The following is a 6000-nucleotide window of genomic DNA, read 5'->3' as shown; positions in this document are numbered from 1 at the left end:
CAAATGTATATAGTAAAAAAAAAAAAAAAACACACACATACTGTATATATACATATATATATATATACACTTAAATTGCCAACAGTGGAAAACAATAGGTTTTCTATGTTCATTTGCTCAAGTAAATGTGTTAAACTGTATATGTTTACATTTAAAGATACTGCCTCTAGAGCAGCTGGAGACACAACAGTAGGAAATCATATTCAGGCTGCCTTTTGCTAATGGCCTGTTAGATGTACTCTCTCAGAGTGGGAGGGCATCATCATCATTATGGTTGTTAATAATGATTCAAGCGTTTTACTATGCACAGGTGGTCGTGTTTTCAAGTGTTTTTACTGTTCTGCAATGCGGATTAGCATTGAATTTTAGGTTTCACAAGAAATGTTTCATAATTTATTCTCCATTTTGTGGCATCATAACTAAACTAAACAGATGTTAGCAGGACGGTCTAAGTTTTACACAGTTTGTTAGAAACAAACTCTACAATTCGGAAATACACAGTTAAATGTTAAGAGTTAAATGTACAAATGTGTTTTTCTTAAATTCTAAGATCAGATTTTCTAAATGTGAAGTGTCTTTTTTAATAGCAAATGCTTGGCACAACATCACCATGCATAAGTTACGTTAAAATGCACCTATAGCTGCTTGCTTTTAGAGCTGCTCATTTTCATCATTTTGCAGAAACATTATCCTTTCATTGATTATCAGAAGCAAAACAGCCTCTGATTGGCCATATGGGCCATGAAGACCATATGGTAAATGAAGCAAAGATAAACGACTGTAATCAAGTCTAATAGAAAACAATTATTTGTGAGTGAGGTATATAAATTTAGTATGATTCCGCCAAGGTACACTAAATAAATATTGAATGCCAAATATGGTATTATACTTTTACCTTCCAGAGAGGATACAATCATCCCAAACACAAATTAAGTATTTGATTTCAGATTGTGCCAAGGTATTTAACTAAACAGTTGAATGATTATCTATACACACAGGACGGTGATGCTTCTGCTTTGATTATGGAACAGCTGTCAGTCAGGTTAACCACGGCTGAATATGAAGGTGAATTGTGAGAGAGCCTTCAACAAAATGAACTGAAATTATACTAGCCAAAGCTTGGCAGGTTTCTGTTTAGATTGAAAGAGACAGGACATCAGAATCCAAAGCAAGGCTGTCGAGGATATGTTTCTGTAATGCCAATGAAGCAATTAATCGTTGTGTGTTCATATTCCTCAGTTGTGCTGACAATGTTGTTTCCTGTTGATTCAGCTCTCTGCGTCCCATGTATTGTGACATGATGACATGGTCATGACTTGTGGCATATGGAGGTTAAAATCAACTAAATGTTTTTTAAAAGTGACTATTTTTTTGTTTTCAGAACAATGTTTGTGAAATATTAGCGAGAACAGCTCACTTTAGATTCACTTAAGTAAACTCAAATCGATATCAAGTGTGTATTCATTTGTGTGTTTAAAATAGTTTTGAAGGTCTGGAGATTGGTACATGTGTTCTTAAAGATGCGTATTTGTATAATGGAAGTAGGTGTTCTCCTGGTAACTTGCTTATTCATCAAGATGATTTGATCATCAATTGAGATTTGGAGATGCCACTCCATTCACTCCTGAAAAAACAATCATGTCAAGCATGTTGAGCCAAGCGGCTCGGGCCCAGACATGTAGGATGTCAAATTGAATATGTATTCTGATTGGCTGTGCATGGTCTCCACACATTCCATGTATAGTCTGCCATGAAACAAAAGAACAAACAAAATCTGTTCACATCGGGCAGATTCATACGACGCCGTCGGGGAATCAAACTATATTTGAATTATAAGTCAGTTATGTATAAAAAGCAACCTATGATGGAATTATAGTCTCATTTTTGGAATTGTGTTCAGTATGTTACCATTGTATAAACATGAATACAAAAATTATTAATAATAGGGGTGGAGAAGGTGAGCAGATTGTGCACATCATCTCCCTCCCTCTGCTTCTCTTTGTGACCACTATAGACTCATAGCAGAGAACAGGCTGCAGGCAACATCCATTCATGATTCAGTAGTAAGAAACATATAGTATGTAAACCATATACAGTATATGGGCGTTTTAGAACATAAGGCAATGCGGTAAGTTGGCTTTCATTTAAATCCTCTTTAGTTTCTGTTCATGTTGCTTTACCTCTTGAATGGGAAAACTGGTTGTTGGAGTGAATAAACTGTACTATTTTGTATGGGAAAGGGTGTATAGAGTTTGTTAGCTAATATTATGGGAGAGCTGAAACTGTAGATCTTTCATCTGTGCATCCCGCTGGGCTCATCCTGATGGCCTTAAGTCACACCGCACATGGTTCTTTCATCTTGTACGTATCCCAGTGCAAGCTTACAGTACATCTATACTGAAAGCCTTTCTAGCCTCACTACAGAAAGCATATTAGTCATGGTAAGAGGTGGAGTGGAACTGAACAAATTAAATCCTTACCACACTATCAATCTTTCCCTTTCCTGTCTTTTATTGATTATTTTTTTACTTTTTCTCTCAAGCATTTATCTTCCGAAGAGGGGTCTTTCCAGTGTTTCAATAGACATCTCTCTCTCTCTCTCTCTCTCTCTCTCTCTCATGACCTTTCAAAATGCCCACGTTGCCCCAATTTTAAATAGCTGATTTCTGAAGATAATTGCATTATCATGGCCCTTGGTCATTCACATATTATTTTTGAATTGTAGGGTATCCATGCCCTGAACCAAGGATAGAGACAATATACATTTGGATATTGTATTAGAACTGATTTGGTTTTTCCTTTGAGCTGAGTTTGACAACCAAATGAGATCAAAGTAGAATCTAGCCAATAAAAACGTTCAAACCGTTACTAGCACCGCTACTGTCTGTGGCAAGTGATATAAAAAGGCATATATATACGTGTGTGCATGTGTGCATGTGTGTGTGTGTGTGTGTGTGTGTGTGCACATATGTGTGTGTGTGTGTGTGTGTGTGTGTGTGTGTGTGTGTGTGTGTGTGTGTGTGTGTGTGTGTGTGTGTGTGTGTGTGTGTGTGTTGTGTGTAATTGCTGTCAAGTCAGTGAGTGTCTGCAGATATGAGTAATGTATTGGTTTAATAAGCAGAGGACAGAATAATAAATACTAATCCCTGCACTGTATGTTGCATGCAGTGCTGTTTGTACCTACAGGGACAGCTCTTGAGTGATGCAAGGGAGGGGAGCTGAGAGAAACAACAGAGCAACGCTACTGGACTACATAAACAGCTGCTCCAGGAACACACATACACTGTATAGGGCTTCACTGTTCAGACAGACAGACAAGACTGACACGACAGACAGATGGATACTTTAGCATGAAATAATAAAGAGATCGAGGCTTGAGTTGTCACTGTGTTGTTTGCAAAAAATCTAAATATTGTATATTTTTCCAGATAGCTAGGGTCTGTTATGGAGCCATATTTGTTGTCGGTCTGGCAGGACACACATATGGGGGGTGCCTTTTAAGTTTGTTCTCTATTAACACTTTTCAGCTAGGCAAAACTCTGCAACCAGACGTATTTCCTTTCAAGTCTGGGAAACTAACGGGCTCAATTGGTTCAGGAACCATTTAAATTATCAAATGACCTTTGACCACAGGAACTATTCTGATTGGGAAGCCAGGGGATGCATCAACCTACTTCATCACCCCATTATAAAGATTTATTGTTAGTCTTTTAACCTCCATATATCACTATCTAAATATTGACATTAAACATTAATGTTTGCATGTGTGTCGGTCCCTGCACGTGTGTTTGTATGTGTGTGTGTATGTGTGTGTGTGTGTGTGTGTGTGTGTGTTTCTGTGTTTGCAAGCAGGTAGTCTCAGCTGCAGACAGCCTTGTTGGAAAACTGAAATGGCATGGGGTGGAGTTAGGCCTGGAGATATTCTACTGAAGAAAACTCATTGAGAAAAAGGTGCGAGTGGGTGAAGCTTTCAGAAGTGAATTACTACAGTGGCCTATACGGTGTTGTTATAAAACCTTTACACACACTTTTGACTGTATAATAGTGCTGAGTGAATTTTTCAGCTTCCAGCAACATGAATTGGTTAAATAAAGTGGAAGGAAAAGAAAAAGCCACTTTCACCCAGATTTGAGCTTTTCTGTCATTTGCAGCATGGGACCTGTTGCATTTGACTTTTGAAGGACTTTTCTGTGTGTGTGTGTGTGTGTGTGTGTGTGTGTGTGTATGTGTGTGTGTGTGTGTGTACGGTACATAGAGTGTACACACATACTGTACATATATGATCCACACACATGATCAGAGCATCTGAATAATTACATGTGGATTGTATGTATGTGTGTGTGTGCGTGTGTGTGTGTGCGTGCATGCGTGCATGTGTGCATGTGTGCGTGTGTGTGTGTGAGTGTATGTGACTCACATTCTCACACAAACACACACACACACACACTAACACACTTCCTATTCCATTCTAGTGGTTTAACAAACAGTCTCATATATTAAACAACTTCAAAACCAAAGATGAGCCATGCATACCGTGGCTGTCAATTATGTTAGAAGGCAATAAACAGTTACTTTGGTATAGTTGATGAGGTTACATTAGTAAATGTATACATTTATTTCTTTACCTTTTATTTACCTTATTATCAAGTTAGTTGCAACCGCTTTAAGAAAAAAATCTTCAAAACATCTTATCCACAATTCATTGGACTCCAAGATAAGGCCGCTATATGTTTTCAGTGGGCCTGTACCTGATTGTGTCTATAGCTATCTCTTCTTTCCAGGCGAAACCAAAAGCTTATGAACAGCTATAACATCTCGTTAAAGCATGGTCACGCTGCAAATCATATCTAATTGGCACGAAGAGGGTGTGAGATGAGAGGGAGGAGAGAGAGAGAGGATACAGAGAGAGAGAGAGAGAGATAGAGGAAGAAAGAAGAGATATTGGTTTGATTGGATTTAGCAGCTCAATAAACGGCCCAGGTGGTGGGGATTGAGGGCGAGAGCGTTTCCGAAATGAATGAAGGCTCCCGAAGTGACAGAGAGACATTTTTCTGATAGTCCCTGTGTTGACCCTACAGGGACTGAGTCGGTGTCACATGGAGGGAAGATAGTGAAGGGCACTGTGAGCCAGCTGTCTGTCTTCCAAACTGCCACACTGAGCACTGATTAAACTTCATGACTTCTTCCTTCTTCCTTACATCTTCCTTACAGTCCGACGTTTCTTTATTAAACCCCTTTACACTGCTTTGCTTTTCATCTCAAAATCACAATTTGTGGTTGTTTACCACGTGCAAAGCAAACCACAATCATGTGTATTTTTGTGTGTGTGTGTGCGTGCGTGTGTGTGTGACCTTCTTGTGATCATGACATTTCCTACAAAAGTATCATTATCCTCCATGGGTTTAATAAAGATAAGGTATTTCATTCTCCTTGAATGAGGCACTTACTTTGATGTACTTTGTGGCTCTTTACAATCTGTGTTCACCGCTACGAGTGTGCTTAATCAGTGGAACTGCACAGGGTTGGGTGGAAGACGTATCATCGTCATAGTTAGTAATTACTCTTAAGCTGCTGGCAAGAGATGGCGATGTGCAAAACGACTGATTGGACTGTTTTTAAGTGAGTACCAATTTTGATTTTTGAGTGGGTTGTACATACGCAGAAGATAGAACGTCTCTAAGTTGTAGCCCTTAAAGAAGCAGTTGGCTCGGTTCAGAGTTATACAGGCCTTGCTGTAGAGAGATGAGATCTGGAAAGATCTGAAAGATCTGAAAAAGTTTCAATCATGCCCTCTTTGCATGTTTTCACCAATTGAAAAATGATATTCCTTAAAAAAGCATTAAAAACATCTGCTTCAGTCCATTTCTCTATACTGGACAGATTCTGATGCATATGCAGTGGATAAAGGTGATAGTGCGGGTAGAGATAAAATCAAGTCACATAAATCACTGTGCACTGTGTGTATAACAGTTTGTGGGTGTACATGTGTGCATGTGGTGC

Source organism: Micromesistius poutassou (genome assembly GCF_964030765.1).
Source record: "Micromesistius poutassou genome assembly, chromosome: 15".
Classification (NCBI taxonomy): Eukaryota; Metazoa; Chordata; class Actinopteri; order Gadiformes; family Gadidae; genus Micromesistius; species Micromesistius poutassou.
The sequence above is the reverse complement of the archived record's forward strand: the minus strand, read 5'-3'. Positions refer to the sequence as shown.